At 49.8% G+C, this 17,243-nt stretch overlaps 1 pseudogene; it reads right to left on the bottom strand.

Moving 5' to 3' along the window:
- Positions 1-8,356, bottom strand: part of LOC115619287 — a 40,933-nt pseudogene extending 32,577 nt beyond the window's left edge.
- Positions 8,357-17,243: the final 8,887 nt, after the last annotated feature.

Genomic DNA, 17,243 nt, shown 5'->3' with positions numbered 1-17,243 from the left:
TTAGCTAATGTTTGTGGTGGTTTCTGCAGCAGACTTGGGAACCTCTTTGCGTGCTGGGCACCTGATCTCACTTTCCTTTTGCAGAGGAGCAGGACAGAAGTCATTACAGCAGTAGGTCAGAGAGAGATGGCTCATTGGAGCGCAGCAGCAGGAGGAGCAAACCGGAGAGTCCCAGACATTGGCCCAAAGGTAGGAGTGGGACCCATTAGAGTTCTTGTGTGAGACGAAACAGGAAGGGACTTGTTCGTCGTTGTTGTTTCCTGCTGTTTTTGTCAGGACAAGTGTGGGTCATAAAGCCTGTATATTTTAATGTTCGTGGTTAGGGCAAACATAAAACTCCTAGCTTGACCTGGGTCTGGGAACAATCTACCAGCCGTGTGTGTGAACATCTGGCTGATCCCTGCGCAGTGGGGTCTGTTCTGGGTCTGTGTGATAGAAATTTGGTCATTTGATAATTTTCCTTGGAATTGCCAGCCCCTTCTCTTGGGGGGGGGGGGGCAGGCAGATGGGTACCCTCTCTCTGTGCTCCTTGCTAGAAGGTATATGGTGGTTCCTGGTCACTGGGGGGTCACTGTTCGAACATCAGGTGCCAAACTCTATCTTCTCTGCTAGACACAGCCATGCCATCTTGCTCCAGCTGGGAGGAAGATGATAGTGGCTACAGCAGTGCCCACCACTCACAGTGGGAATCTCCCTCACCCATGCCTTCCTGTTGAGACTTGGAGTGCAGCCACTGGCCGTCATCACAGCGGGACACAGACTGGAGAGACCGGGACAGGTATCAGTGCCTGGGGCCGAACTGTTGAGCTGCAGAAAGGGGAGGGTGTGTGTAAGAGTTGCATCTGGCTGTAGGCACCAGTTCCTCCCTCGTGCTGTTTTTCAGGTCTGTGAGGAGCAGGTACTCAGATAAGATGCCATTGCCCACCCCATCGTACAAATACAAGTGGGCTGATGACTGGAGACACCTTGGGGCCACACCACAGCTATCCAGAGGGAGAGGTGAGGAGCCTGGGCTGAGCTGCCTGGGCTGGGCGCTGGTGGGATCCCCTTCCCCTGAGCAGCACAAGGTTGGGTGCTGTAGGATTTCCTCTGGAGCATCGGGGCCGGCGCCCGGACTGACCAGCTCGCCCCTCCAGGGCGGCGCGCCAACGAGGAGGAGGGCATTGCCTTCGAGACGGAGGAGGAGCGGCAGCAGTGGGAAGGCGACCAGGGGGTGAGAGCTGGCAGGCTGGCGAGCAGCGGTGTGGACAGCGGGCTCGGGGGTGCCGGGCAGGGCGGCGGGCGGGCTCCTCCTCGCGGCCAGACGGGGAGCGGCGGGAGCACCCGGTCCGGCCTGGGGAGCTGCAGGGGCCGGCGGAGCTCAGGGCCGCACCTCTCCCCTCCCAGCAAGCTGACCGGGACTGGTACATGATGGACGAGGGCTACGATGAGTTTCACAACCCCTTGGCCTACTCCTCCAAGGAGTACGTGAAGAAGCAGGAGCAGCACTTGCACAAGCAGAGGCAGAAGCACATCTCGGCACAGTGGCGGCAGATCAATGAGGTAGGGGCGAGACGTGGGGTCGGCTGCTCTGAACATGTGGGGTTTGCTGCCCCTCCAGAGATGATCTTGCTGGCAGTGAAGGCTGAGCCCTTGCTGTCAGGTGGGGAAGGACAGTGTGTGTCCTGGCCCAGGCTGAGTGAGAGCTCACAGGGAAACTATTGTTAAGTTCCCCTGGACAGTGCAACCCTGTGTCTCCTGTGTGGGGCAGAATTTGCAGCCGGAGTGACTGTGGTGGGTCGCAGTGTCCAGGGCAGCAGGAATGTGGAGGGCTGTGCTCTTGCTGTTCTGGGGTGTGAGTTACATTGTGAGGGTTATCTACTGTTGGCCCAGTGGATGGTGGGGGCTGCTGCCCTCAGCACGAGTGGATTATGTCCCGGCTTCCTGGTGTGTTCTGAGTATGGTAGGGGCCTTGTGGACAATGTCTGTCCTGCATTTCCTTGGAGACAGTCCTGTTGACCATATGCTTCATATGGCCAGTCTGTGTTTCCTGTACTCTGCTGCTTCCAGTTACTGTTTCTTCCCTAGTGCTTGCTTTCAGGCTCCCTAGGCTAGAACCATCAGTTTGATCTTATTGTCAGTGTGGGGCCCAGACCCCTGAGCACTGGTGTGTGATCTCTTGGGCTTTCTCTGGGGCTTCTATGTACTTTCTGATATGTCATTTCCCATAGGATAACAAGTGCTGGGAGATGAATCACATGCTGACCAGTGGTGTGGTTCATTGGATTGAAGTGGATGAAGATTTTGAGGAGGATAACTCTGCTAAAGTGCATTTGTTGGTGCACAACCTGGTACTGCCTTTACTAAATGGATTGTCTTCACCAAGCAGGTAGAGACTGTGGCTGAAGGCATTGATGGCAGGGAGCCCCACAAGTGTGAGCTCTTGTACTGAAGCAATACCTCTTTGCTCTAGCCAGAGCCAGTCATCCCTGTCAAGGATGCCACCTCAGATTTGTCCATCATAGCCCAGAAAGGCAGCCAATTGGTGCATAAGCACAGGGAGCAAAAGGAGCCTAAGAGGGTATGCTGTGACCTTTTGGCTTACTACCCTGCTGTACATGTTATGTAGTGCCTCACAGCCTTTGTTTGGAGTTTGCAGAGTACAGGCATTGGGAACAGTGACGATAAGGAGTTCATACTTGTATGATACAGGATATCCTGGCAGTCCAGCTCATTGCATTGCCTCATTGTCCTGGGTTCAGCTCTAACAGTTATTTTTCTCCTTCCTAGTAGCTGATGCAGTGCTGTGTTTTGGCTTTAGTCTGGGAACAATGCTGATAACACACCAATGTTTTAGTTGTTGCTAAGTAATGTTTACTCCAACCAAGGACTTTCTGTCGCTCATGCTCTGCCAGTGAGAAGGGGCACAAGAAGCTGCGAGGAAGCAGAGACAGGACACCTGACCCAAACGAGCCAAAGGGGTATTCCATACCACAGCATGTCATGCTTAGTATAAAAACTGGGAGGAGTTACCCGGAAGGCCAAGATCACTGCTCGGGTTGGGCTGGGTATTGGTCAGTGGGTGGTGAGCAATTGTATTGTGCATCACTTGTGTTTATTGTTTTCTTTTCCTTTTCCCCTTTTAGTTTTATATTCTCTCTCCTTGTTATTTACCTTATCATTATTATTATTGCTGGTGGTAGTAGTAGTTTTGTATTATACTTTAGTTATTGGACTGTTCTTATCTCAACCCATGGGGTTTACATTCTTTCGATTCTCCTCCCATTGCTCCAGGAGTGGGGGGGAAGAATGGGGGAAGTGAGTGAGCATCTGCGTGATGCTGAGTTATTGACTGGGCTTAAACCACGACAGTCCTTTGTGGTGCCCAACGTGGGGCATGAAGGGTTGAGATAATGACAGATCTGACCAGAGTGTGTCTAATCATATTTGTGATAAGCATTCATTGTTTTGGATTAATAGTCACTTGTCGCAATGTTGATTTATTTGCTCTCGGTGTTGTTGCGCTTGGTCTCAAAGTTTCAGCATGTTGTACCTTCCTTACAGCCAGTATTTGCTGTTTTAGTGTTTCTCAGCTTGGGGCCTGGGCTAAGGTTCTCGTTTTGTTGTACCTTATGATAATGGCTTGTGATACAATAGAATTATTGATCATGAAACTGCTCTGGTATGCATTCTCAGCATGGCCTTCACCTCTATACTTTGGGAGGCATGTAATGGGAATTATTAACAATCATACCTCCTTTTTTCCCCTCAGAGGGTCAGCCTATGAAGGAGACATTCCCTCACACCCTCTGCTCTCCCACAAGGCTTTTTACAGCAGCATTTGAGAATTGTAAAGGTTTTGAATATCTTTTTAACGCCCTTGAAACCAGCCTACTCTTTTTGCTGGGAACCAGCATGCTTCTGCATGTGTTTTACCCACAGCCATACCACCTTGAGAACACTCTATTTCGTCTGATCACAAAAGTTAAGCAGGGTTGGGCTCGGGTCTTGTCTAAGGTTAAACAACGATCTGAGAGGACCACCAAGAGATTTTCCCTGAGGCTGGACAGTTATGAGTGGCAGGGTGTGTGGGATAGTATGGGCAAGTATCTAGGCCAGTGGGCCCCTCCAGTGCTTTGGAACTTCACCCCTGAACAAGTGCAAAATCCAGAAAAACTAGTAAAACACTTGGACAAGGTGTGCTGTCATCCTGGCAATACCAGAGAGGGACAAACCACCTCAGTGTGCTGGGGCTTGGCCTTCATCTACAGAGCCTTGTTCTGTAAGGAGCAGGAAAAAGATGTCTCTGGATCTGATGGCAAGGCAACAGACAACGTGGCTGCTCCATCCCCAGCAACAAGCACAGCAGCTACTCCAACTCTGACAACAGTTGTTGCAACCAATCCAACCCCAGTGAAAGACACTGCAGCTGCTCCAACCCTAGTGGCAAGACACTGCAGCCACTCCAACCCCGGTGACAGACATTGCAGATAAACCAAATGACAAATCCGTGCCAATATCAGTTGCCTCTATAAGTAAGGGGAAACGCAAACGAGAGCCACAAAGAGCAACTCATGCAGTGAAGAAAGATGAAGACCCAATGTGTGTACTAGAGGGGCCAGCATCTGAACAAGAATTATTAATACAGGAATCAGAGGAAGACAAAGAAGAAGAGGTAACTTCTCGATCCCGGACCTCGACTGAGCTGCGGAATATATGAAAAGATTTCACCCGTCTTCCAGGGGAGCACATCATCGCCTGGTTGCTCCGATGCTGGGACAATGGGGCCAATGGTCAAGAACTAGAAGGTAGGGAAGCCAAGCAGCTGGGATCACTTGCTAGGGAAGGGGGGATTGAGAAAGCAATTACGAAAGAGAAACAAGCCCTCAGCCTTTGGAGGCAGCTCTTGGCAGCTGTGAAGGAAAATTATCCCTCTAAGGATGATGTTATGTGTTGCTCAGCCAAATGGGCCACGATAGAGAGGCATCCAGTCCCTGAGGGAATCAGCCATTCTAGAGATGATCTATTGTAGGCCAGATGGTGCCTTATTGCCCAAGAGAGAAGATATAGGAGGTACATGAGACAGGAAAATACAAAATGAAAAATTATCTTTTGTAAATAAGTAAACTCAGCTTTGGTTCTTGGTTATGGGATGTTGAGCTTGGTGGTTTTGAACAATAGAAAGGAGTAAGAAACGGAAACGAGGTGCACAATAACCAGCCAGAACTGGACTGGTGGCGGTTGGCTTGATGACAAGACTTTCCAAACTTGAAGTTCAGCCAAAGGACAGGGTGATGAAGAGGAAGATGATGAAGAAACGACCACCAGGGGTCCCAAAGACAGCTACCATAATAGAGTGCGCATGCGGGAAGAATAATCTAGAAATATGATGTCATGTATAAGTAACTTCATAAATATGCATGTAATGTAATGAATATGTATGATTAACAACGATATAATCACAGTTTGTTTGATGCTTGGGTGGGACACGCTAGGAGGAGCTATCCCCTGTGTACCCTGGTGCCACAATAAAGAATACCTGCTTGTCAACTTAAAACTTTGTTGGCAAGTTCTTAACGTGTTCTACGAATCAGTCTGGCACCCCAGATGGGACCCTCTCTGCTCGGCTGCAGGACCCACTGAGAACAGGGCTCCCTTGGGTACCCCGGCGATTTTTTCCCCGAGGGACCCCTTGACTCACTCGGATCAGTGCGGGAGCAGACAAGGACCATCTCTTATAAGGTATTCTTTATGAATTATATTATATAGGTGTAACGGTAAAGGAAAAGAGCTCTTACAGGAGGTTAGCAGTGGTGGAGGGACTCTAATATAGAGTGCCCTATGAGCTAACCAGGGATAGCTGTGGTGGGGGTGTTTTGGTAATAAAGCGCCCTATGAGCTACCCTAGCTGTGGTGGGGGTATTATATTTTTAAATATAAGTTTAATTTCTAAAATCATATTCAGTAATTATCCCACAAGCTGTTCTATGACCTTCATACTTGGCTGCACTGGGGCGCTAGGCCAATGCTCTCAGCACGGACAACAGCAAGACCATGAGAAACTGCACAGTCCCACGAGTAAACAATTAGAGATCTGGCATAAAGCCAGCAGGACCCTCTTGTGGCCATGGGAGAAGCCTCACCTATGGGTGGACGCACTGCGTAGGAATTTTCCCAATTACCTGAGACTCCTGGCATCGGCTGCAACGGGGCTTCCCAGCTGGAAGTGTGGGCCTGGATGATGATTCAGTGGTAATTGGTGATGTATTTCTTCTTAATCTCTGTTCTTTCTATATGGTAATGATTTAATGCATTGCTAACTCTCTCTGGTACTTTACTTATATACCTATATCTCTGATTTGCTTTATTGTACTTATTCACTATATATAGAGAGATATTTACCTAATTCACATTAGTGTGCTTGCTTTAGTGTGCTTGTTTAATAAACTCTGCATATTATACAGCTAGTGTGTGGTCACTTTGTGGTGTACCCTGTCTGTCAGCAGAGCGCTTGCCCTGCAGGTACTGCAGCCCTGGGGTGTTTGGGCTGGACACATTCACAACCAGGTAGTCAGCCAAAGGGCCCAGCATCCAGACCCCAGCCACGTAGTCAGCTGCAGCATTGGTGGAGCTCTTGTTCTTACCCAGGTTGACTCCAAGGGGCATCCCCACTGGAACACATACACGGCTGAACCAGGGCAGCAGGACCACCCACTGCCCAGAGCGCCTGACAAAGGAGGCCCCAGGACCAGCTAAAATCAAGATGGGGATATGCAGCCCATGTGTTTTATGGGGGTGGGCTTGGGACTGTCCTGCAGCCACAGGAGCATCACCACAGCTGTCCCAATCAGCACCTCCAGCACCACTGGAGCCTGGCCACCCAGCAGAGGCTGCTCTCAGAAACTGCCCGGCTCTGGCTAGTCTCAGCAGACATGTCCCACCCAAAGCAGCAAACATAGCCTCTGTCACAGAGAAAATGGCTGGAGAAAGGTGCCTGGTCACAGTCCCAAGGGGGAGAGGCTACAGCCCCAAGAGGGATCCTGCTGTCAGAGTGCACCTTGCTCTGGCCAGGGCCCTCCTGTGCCTGGACACTGGCATTACACACTTTTCCTGGCCTACCTAGGAGACCCCCAAACCCACCCTGCAGACCCCAAGAGCAAAGGCTTTTAAGCTTGTCTCACCACCAGCGAGCCAGAGCTGTGTCTCCTGGTGGGCCTGCAGCCTGTGCTCCACTGCAGCATGGCCGTGGCTATTGAATTCATACCTGCACCAGAACAGGCAAGGTTCAGGGCTAGGCTGGTGTCCACAAGCCCTGAGCAGGACACAGGAGAAACATGAGGGAGACATACGGTCCCTCAGTTCTGCTCAGCACATCCAACCCAAAAGCCACCACAGCACAGACCACAGAACTGGGACCACCCAAATAAACACCTACCTCTGGGCAGGCAGCCCATGGGACCCCACAGAGCAGCACCCTCGGGTCCCACCTGTTAATAACCACCTTGTCCTCTGCCAGCCGGAACACCCTGGGCCTGGAATTCCCCTCCTAGGAGTGGGGTGTAACAGTCCCGACTTCCACAAAGCCAAACCCCATCTTGTACAGCTCATCCACAGCTTCGCCATGCTTGTTGAAGCCAGCCACCAGGCCCACCAGGTTGCAGAACTACTACCCGAGCACTCACACCTCCTGCAGGGTAGGGGCTGGGTCGCACACGGGCAGCCAGGAGCCAGAGCCCACTGACCCCGGGAACCAGAGCTGGGGCCTCACTCCAGTCCCTGCAGGAGCAGCTCCGGTCCCCTGCCCTCTGTCCCTTCTGCCCCGGGGGACCCACAGCTCCTACCGGGGACATCTCCTGAACCCAGGACCACCCCAGGAGCCCCGTTGGGCATCCTCCGCGGGCTGGCAGAGCTCATAGACCCCATGAACCGCGGCAGGTCACCCTGAGACTCAGCCACCCACCCACATCACCACCACCGGCGATCCCCCCACCACCCTCCGCGCCCTGGTTGCCCCCTCCGACCACCCCTGCCGGCCCCGGTCTTCGCCCGCCGCAAAGCCGCACCAGCGGGGCCGTCGGGACGGCGGCGCGCAGGGCCAGCCCATGAGCTACCTCAGAGAGGAGAGAGCACAGAGCTTAGGCATCACCACCACATAAAACCACTCGTCGCCCGCCGTCGGCACCGAGCCCAGCAGCAACCCAGCACCCCCCACCGCTCACCCTTCCATACGGGCCACCGCCCCATTCCCGCCCCGGTGATTGGCCGAGGGCGGACCTTCCCAGCCAATAGCAGCGCGGCAGCACACAGGAGGGGACCCGGAGCGAGCCCGCCCTAACCCCACCCGCAGGCTGATGAGGGGCGGGGTCACCGCAGTCATTGCCGGCCCCGGCGCTCTGCGGCTGCAGCATGGAGAGTTCCGTCACTGTGTGACCCCCGGCAAAAGTATCACCAGGTACGACTGTTCCCGAGCTCAGACTTTATTAGGAACCAACCCGCAAGATACAAATCACCCAAAAGGCTAAAGAAAAGGGTGTGGAAAGATTAGGGATCCCTAACCAGGGATAGCTGTGGTGGGGGTGTTTTGGTAATAAAGCGCCCTATGAGCTACCCTAGCTGTGGTGGGGGTATTCTGCAATAGAGTACCCTATGAGCTACCCGTTTGGTGCCTCCCATAAATCGAGACAGAGAAAGTTTTGTAGGTATAGGTGTATACCCCGCTGCTAGCGCTTGTGAGGTATACATTGGGTTATTGGTTGTGTTTGGCTTTTGGTAACTGACCTAATATTTGGAATATGGTGACGATTTGGATATTGTCAATATGATGTGATGAATTCTGAGTTGTAGTTATATATATATTATGGTCATAATACTAATCGTTGTTGTTGTAGCTGGAATTTGTCTTTGTTTTAAAAGATTGTAAGTATGTCTGGTGGGATCCCGTGTGTGAGTGTATAAAATTAGTAATATGAAACCAATAGAGTGGTAAAAGGTTTGAGTTCATCATTAAAAGCCAAGATCTTGACTGGGGAGAAGTAGATATAATGCTGGATGCATTAACTGAAACAGAAAAACAGCTGGTGTTAAAAACCACCCGCACTCATGTAAATGCTCAGATTACTGCAGGAACATTAACAGGCAGAATGGAAAATCATATTCCCACTACAACACCAGATTGGGACTATGATATGCCTGCAGATTATGCTGCTTTGAAAAAAATATCAAAATTGGATAAAATATGGATTGGAAAATGCAATTCCAAAAACAGTAAATTGGTCAGCCCTATTTGTTATAAAACGAGGGCAAGCAGAAACACCAACTGAGTTTTTGGATAGGTTGAAAGCAGCAATGCAAAAGTTCACTACATTAGATCCCTCCTCAGAGGAAGGGAAGCACCAGATAGCCAATCTATTTTTAGGGCAATCATCAGAAGATATTAGAAAGAAGCTTCAGAAGTTTAAAGAACCAGATAATCGTGATATAGAAAAATTGATAGAAGTGTGGAGAGTGTACAGAAATTGGAAACAGATAGAGAAGAAAAGGTTGGGTCATACTATAGCCACAGCCACGGTGGCAGCTTTAGGACAAGCAGGGATTGGTAGAGGAATTAGCACAAGAAGTCGGGGCAGAGGTAGAGGAGGAATGTCAAGAAGAAGTGAAAGAGCAAATCCTTTTCTTGTGGGATCAGATCAGTGTGCATATTGTAAGGAGAATGGACATTGAAAGCGAGATTGTCCTAAGTTGAAGAATGACCAGATAGCTCCGGTGATGGAATTGGAGCTGGATTGATAGGGACCTGGGGAATCTATCCTAGCGGATCCACTGGTTAAATTGAAGCTAGGGACTGGAGAAAATTTTTAGTGGATACAGGAGCAACTTACTCAGTGTTGAACCAGAGTTTGACCCCATTAGCAAAAGAGTTTGTTATGGTTGTGAGGGCTACTGGCAGCCAAGAAAAAGAAAAGTGTTCTTTTTGAAACCTTTAAAGCACAAACTGGAAACAAATAGGAATGCATAAGTTTTTATATATGCCAAATTCTCCAAAATCTTTGTTGGGGTGAGATTTACTAGAGCATTTGGAAAGGTTTAAGGAAGGAGAAATGAAATTAAGAGTTAAGGATGAACAATTAATTGAAATCCTGAGTTTATCTTTAATTCAACAGAAAAGCGAAAGAGGAGGACCTCCGTGAAATAGAAGAAGTCTTTAATCAGGTATATCCGGGGGGTATGGGCATCTGAGGTTCCAGGTAAGGCGAAAAATGCTTTGCCTGTTAAAGTGGAAATAAAAAGGGGGCCCCGCCCAGTTCAAATAAAACAATATCCCTTAAAATTGGAAAATCGGAAAGGAATCAAAGAAATTATAGATAAATTCTTGAAGTATGGATTATTGATTGAATGTGAATCAGAATATAACACCCCTATTTTACCAGAGAAAAAACCTGATGGGAAAAGTTATAGGTTAGTTCAAGATTTAAGGGCGATCAATACAATTGTGGAAGATATTCATCCAGTAGTAGCTAATCCTTATACTCTGCTAACCAAATTAAATAATAATCAAAAATGGTTTACCATATTGGATTTAAAGGATGCATTTTTCTGCCTGTCTCTAGCAAAAAAGCTGCAGAACAGGCCGAAATTATGTCCTTGATTCCTAACGGTAAACCAGCAGTTGAACAGACTAAACTTAGGTATTCAAAAGAGGATAGAAAGTTAATTGAGGATTTGAATGGAGAGGAAAATGAAGAAGGTTGGGTTCAAATACCTCATGGACAAATTATAGTTCCATATAATCAATTATGGAAACTAGTTAGAGAAGAGCTATCTAGCCTATCCAAAGTAGTTTTGCAAAATCGAATGGCTTTGGATATATTGTTAGCCTCACAGGGAGGAGTTTGTTCTATAATCAATGACAGTTGTTGCACTTACATAGACCAGAGTGGAAGAATCACAACTGATCTAAAGGATATATGGGAACAGGTTAAAGTATTGCATGGAGTTACCAAGGATGATACTTGTTGGGGATTTGAGAAAATATGGAAGAAATTAACATCTTGGTTGCCAAATCTCTCCTGGTTAGGGCAGTTGTTCATGGGAGTAATAATATTGATAATCCTAATTGTAATTACTTGTATTCTCATTCAATGTTTCTTTTGGTGTTGCAAGCAGTCAATGATAAATTATGAAGAATGGAAAAGAAACAAAATTAAACATCAGGTAGAAATGGGAAAATATTTCAGGAAAACTTTAAATAGTAATGGGATAATCTAAGAAAATTGCAAAAGAATTTGCAAAAAAAAGATAAAAAGGGAGGATTTGAGACAGGAAAATACAAAATGAAAAATTATCTTTTGTAAATAAGTAAATTCAGCTTTGTTTCTTGGTTACGGGATGTTGAGCTTGGTGGTTTTGAACAATAGAAAGGAGTAAGAAACAGAAACGAGGTGTGCAATAACCAGCCAGAACTGGACTGGTGGTGGTTGGCTTGACGACAAGGCTTTCCAAACTTGAAGTTCGGCCAAAGGACTGGGTGATGAAGAGGAAGATGATGAAGAAACGACCACCAGGGGTCCCAAAGACAGCTACCATAATAGAGTGCGCATGCGGGAAGAATAATCTAGAAATATGATGTCATGTATAAGTAACTTCATAAATATGCATGTAATGTAATGAATATGTATGATTAACAACGATATAATCACAGTTTGTTTGATGCTTGGGTGGGACACGCTAGGAGGAGCTATCCCCTGTGTACCCTGGTGCCACAATAAAGAATACCTGCTTGTCAACTTAAAACTTTGTTGGCAAGTTCTTAACAAGTTCTATGAATCAGTACATGCCACGGGCCACCCTATGGTTTATCTGCGGGATCACACAGAAGACATGAGAAAATGGGATGGAAAACCTACCTTGGTTCTGGAGGAACGGGTGCGTGAAGAGGAAAACAGTGGTCAGGGACAATACTCCCAAGAAAGTTGCTGCTCCATTCTTCGGATGAGCAGCTTCCCAGGTGGAGTGGAAGAGCTGATTTTACTCCAACTCCAATGATAAGGAGCTGTAATACCTTTCTACAAGACTTAAGTGGACAATCTTATGATCACTGTTAGAGGGGCCCTGCCTCCAGCCAGGTGGAGGAGAGGGACAATTGGGTTTACTGGACTGTGTGGATCAGATGGCCTGGCACATCAGTCCCATAGGAGTATAAGGCTCTAGTAGATACTGGTGCACAGTGTACCCTGATGCCATCAAAGTATCAAGGGGTGGAACCCATTTGTATTTCTGGAGTGACAGGAGGATCCCAAGAGTTGACTGTACTGGAGGCTGAAATCAGCCTGACTGGGAAACTGGCAAATGCGCCCCATTGTAACTGGTCCAGGGGCTCCATGCATCCTTGGCATAGACTATCTCAGGAGAGGGTACTTCAAAGACCCAAAAGGGTATAGATGGGCTTTTGGTATTGCTGCCTTGGAGATAGAGGAAATGAAGCAGCTGTCCACCTTGCCCAGTCTCTCAGAGGATCCTTCTGTTGTGGGGTTGCTGAAGGTTGAAGAACAAGTGCCAATCGTGACCGCAACAGTGCACCGGCACTTGGATAAAGTTGCTAAGATTGAAGTGGCTCAGATGGACTTAGATTGGCAACATAAGGGTGAATTATTTTTAGCCTGGTGGGCCCATGACACCTCAGGCCATCAAGGCAACATATAGATGGGCTCGTGATCTTAACAATGGACACTATTGCCCAGATTATTCATGCACGTCATGATGTGAATGGTATGGAATAAGGGGTGGATACTGTCCTGGGTTCAGCCGTAACAGTTATTTTTCTTCTTAGTAGCCCTTGGGGGCTGCAGTCTTCTAGCTCTGCTCAGCTGGGTGGTCTGGGCCATGCCAGCCATGCCTGTCCTCTGTCTTGGCTGGCTCAGCCGCTCCATATGGCGTGAGGTACTAAATCCTCATTCCACATGTGGCTGGCAGGATATCCTCTGGGGGCTGGTCGCCACCTGGTCCCACAGGCAGGCTCTTGGACCGGCATGGTGCCCATGATGGGAGGGCTGTGGGAGCACATGGCCAAGGGTGGCAGACTACTGCAGCCTGGCCTGTGGCTGTTGTGCCTGGCAGTGGTACCTTGCCCATCACTGCCTGGTACTGCTGCATCAGAAAGACCAAGTCCAGGTGCTTCTGTTCCACTGTACTCTCCTGCTGCTGCAGCTGGACCAGCCGCTTGCAGTTCTTGCCCCTGCAGAAGTCCAGGTCCAGCTGCAGCACCTGTACGCAGGTGAGCACCTGTGCTGGCTCCAGCTCCGGTGTGTCCTGGCATGCCTGGGGCTTCCCTTGCTGTGGCTCCAGCACTGACATTTGCCTTGGGCCTAGGACATAGCATGAGCTCCTGTCAGGCACTGGGGCTGGACAATGCTGCTGGCAGCCCAGAGAGCAGCAGTGGAATGTGTTGACAACTGCTGGGTGCAGACCTCCCTCCATGCCCTCAGGCAGCACCACCCTGTGTGTGTTTTAAAAGTTCCTCATGGCTCATGAAGCCAAGCCCCTGACCCTGCTGGCACTCACCACTGCAGTGATGCCAGCAAGAGCTGTGGCTGCTGTGGGAAATGGTGGCAGTGGGACCAGTGCAGCTGCAGCAGGAGTGGATGCCCCTGAGCCCTTGTGCTTCCCTCAGCCCTGGGGGGCGAGCTGTCTGGTGGTATAGGTGAGAGCTGGCCAGGTAATAAAGACAAGGTCTACATGGTGAATAGGCAATGACTTGGATTTAGTACTTCTGAGTCTCAGCAAATCTAGTGGCTGGATTTTCTTACAAACATCCATACAAATATGTAAAGCAAAGATTAATAAGGATGTAATTTTATATACTCATTTCCAAAACTTGGATATGTGTAAAAAACAATCTAAAGCAGTACTTCTAGGTGGACAACTTTTCATCTCCTTCAACCATTCACTGTATATTTGCAAACCTTCATGGACAGTTCTGGTGTCCTCAACATAAAAAGGACATGGAGCTGTTGGAGCGAGTCCAGAGGAGGGCCACGAGGATGATAAGAGGGCTGGAGCACCTCCCGTAGGAAGACAGGCTAAGAGAGTTGGGGCTGTTCAGCCTGGAGAAGAGAAGGCTGTGTGGAGACCTCATAGCAGCCTTCCAGTATCTGAAGGGGGCCTATAAGGATGCTGGGGAGGGACTCTTCCTTAGGGACTGTAGTGGTAGGACAAGGGGTAATGGCTTCAAACTTAAACAGGGGAGGTTTAGATTAGATATAAGGAAGAAGTTCTTTACAGTGAGGGTGGTGAAGCACTGGAATGGGTTGCCCAGGGAGGTTGTGGATGCTCCATCCCTGGCAGTGTTCAAGGCCAGGTTGGACAGAGCCTTGGGAGACATGGTCTAGTGCGAGGTGTCCCTGCCCATGGCAGGGGGGTTGGAACTAGATGATCTTAAGGTCCTTTCCAACCCTTACTATTCTATGATCCTATGACTTTATGCCTTGTTTTTAGCATACTTCACAGGAGGTATATCTAGTGCAATAAGCTGTAAAATGTTGAGTTTCTATGTGTTGTTTATCTAGTAGTGAAAATGAAATGCTCATTGTTACAGGAAATGGTAAAAATAAACAAAAACAAACAAAAAAGCATTTTAGCCTCTGTATGTTATTTCTGATGAATATAAATTGTCCAACTCAAAAGCCTCCTATGCCACCAGCCTGGGGATCCACAACTAGTGCCTGGGGTGGGAGTGAGGTTGGCACCGCTCACCTGGGGGGTGCCAGGTCTCTGTCTTCTGTTGCTGCTGATGGATGGAGCTGCTCAGGTCTGATGTTGCCTTCTCTGCTACTTGCAGCCTTCCACAGGGACTCTCAGGCTGGCCCAGAGGTGCAGGAACCTCTTTGGACTTGCCGCATTTTGGCCACGCCGCATTTTGGCCACTCACTGCTGGAGGGACCACAACATTGTTTAGGCCTTTCCTGCTACCCCCAGACAACCATCAGTATTAGGGAGGGGGGGACTCCTCCAACCCAAACCAGTAGGTCCACGTGCAACACTGATTTGCTGGGGAGAGAGCAGGCTGCTTTTGCAAAGGGAAATCCTGCCCAGGAAACCTGCACCCAGGGCTTCTAGGAAAACGACCAGCCAGTGCACAGGGCATGGACTGATGCTAGCAGGAGGAATCAGTGCCTGTCTTGGCAGGCAGCGACCTCCAGCCAGTTCCTGGGGCACAGGAGACCTGCTGCATCCCATGGGGCCACAGGGCACCTTGCAGTGGGTGGGAGGCATGGGTGCCATTTGCTGAGCTGCCAAAGGACCATGTGAGATGGTGACCAGACAGAGAGGCAGTGCTAGTTCAGTGTAGATGTGTGCAGCAGTGCAGACATATGAAATCCAGTCCATAGAGGCAAAATGCTGGTGTGGATGGGATTTCTGGCTGGTGAAATGGGGTGTGTAGTGCCTGAGTTGGGGGGCTGCTGGGTGAGCCTTGCACCCCAGCCAGTGCGGTCGCTGGGGTGAGGGGAGTGATGGGGCTGCCCCAGCATGGCTCATCAGCTCTGGGCAGAGTGTGGCTGCTCTGCCCTTCCTGCCGGGGCCACACGACACCCGGGTGGCAGCACTGGGGTCACTAGGTGCCAGCACTGCCTAGAGCATGGCTGCACTGGGATGCCCTGGGCACACACTGGCCGCTGGCCCTGCCTGTGCCACGGGGCTTCCAGTGCTGTCGCCCTTCCCTGATGCTCGTGCAGTTTCACAGGTATTTTAACCGGAAATTTTCAAGGTCAAGCTGGGCCCAGAAGATGAATGCAGATGTACAGTCATAGAAATCATCGGTTGACATGACAACCTGCTGCACCAGCAGGTTGCAGCCACAGGCAGTGGGACAGGCACAGCACTAACAGCCCTGCAAGCAGGGCCACTTAACCCCCACTGTGCAGAATGCAATTGAGTTTAGCCCTAATTTCTGCCAGTGCAAGGGAACAATATTTCCCTGCAGATTTTGGTCTCGTTCAGGCAGTGGCAGCCAGGGCACAGAGCTGCCAAGGCTGACACCCTCTGCCTTGGTGCTCCATCACGTCCCTATTACTGTTTTAATTAAAGCCGGTTGGCCTCCCCTGGCAGCACCCTGCACATCGTACCCATGCTGGGACTGAGCCCAGAGCGGCTCGCATGGTGCAACTCTGCCCAGCACATGGCGGCACAGTTCAGCACAGCTTGGCATTGTGCTGCTGTCCTGCAGCAGAATGCATCCACATCTGCAGCCTGCAGGGCCATGGCCCACTTGCAGCCACTGCTTATGTGGCTTCCTCTTTTGCTTCAGCTGATGTACTGCTGATCCTGCTGCCCTAGGGCTGGCTGGGAGCGCTCAGCCCTGCTCCAGCTCCTTGTGAGCCTGTGGGGCAGCCCCACAGCCCTGACCCACAACTCATCTGGTGCTGGGAGGATGGGAGGCCAAACTGGATTCTGCTGGGTGAGCCAGCACCGTGCAGTGCTGGGGTGGGAGTTGTCTCACTTTAATTACTGATATAATGTTGTTATTTTCAGTGCCATGTTAATTGAAATTAAACAGCTGCCATGTTCTGGCTGGGGCAAAAGTGAATCCTTTTTCATCCCCCTCCGGTTTAATGAAGACTGATGTGCCAAGAGAAAACAAAGGTGATCAGCTGCTGCCTCTCGCCCGCACACGCACCAGCAATTACTAGGGACCCTGTGAGCTGCAGAGACACCCCAGAGCACCCCACAGCCTCCAGCCCCAGGCAGCCCAGCCCCATGCCCCAGGGCACTCCCTCCCAAAGGATCTGGCTGGGGAGACACAACGGGGTGCCCAGTCGCAGGGAATGCCAGCATGGTGTTGAGTCCAGGCGGAATCTGTTAAGAAGCATCTGGCCACCAGCCATGCCCCAGTGCGACCCCTCATCCCTCCTGCGGTCATCCTGTCCCTGTGGGCTTGGCTGGCTTCAACATCCTGATGTTCAAAGTCACCAACCAGCCCAATACAGCCTGAAAGCCTGACCTGAGACAGCAGTGTTAGCTGAGGAGGGGACCTTTCTCCAGCCTTAAGCTTTTTTCTGGTTTAGGACTAGGAGCTTGCTTGCGATGCCTTTCAGTACTTTAAAATATGAAAAATGAAGCACTGGTACAAACCTCATTAACACCCGCCTCCAACATCATTAAGATGTTTCCAAGAAAATTAATTGAGAGACTCATTAAAAATAAATTAAGAAAAATGTGTTGCAGAGCGCCTGCTCTGAGATCATAAATCATGGCTCAAAGCTCCAGGCCAC

Source organism: Strigops habroptila, chromosome W, assembly GCF_004027225.2.
Source record: "Strigops habroptila isolate Jane chromosome W, bStrHab1.2.pri, whole genome shotgun sequence".
NCBI classification, from domain to species: domain Eukaryota; kingdom Metazoa; phylum Chordata; class Aves; order Psittaciformes; family Psittacidae; genus Strigops; species Strigops habroptila.
The sequence above is the reverse complement of the archived record's forward strand: the minus strand, read 5'-3'. Positions and strand labels throughout refer to the sequence as shown.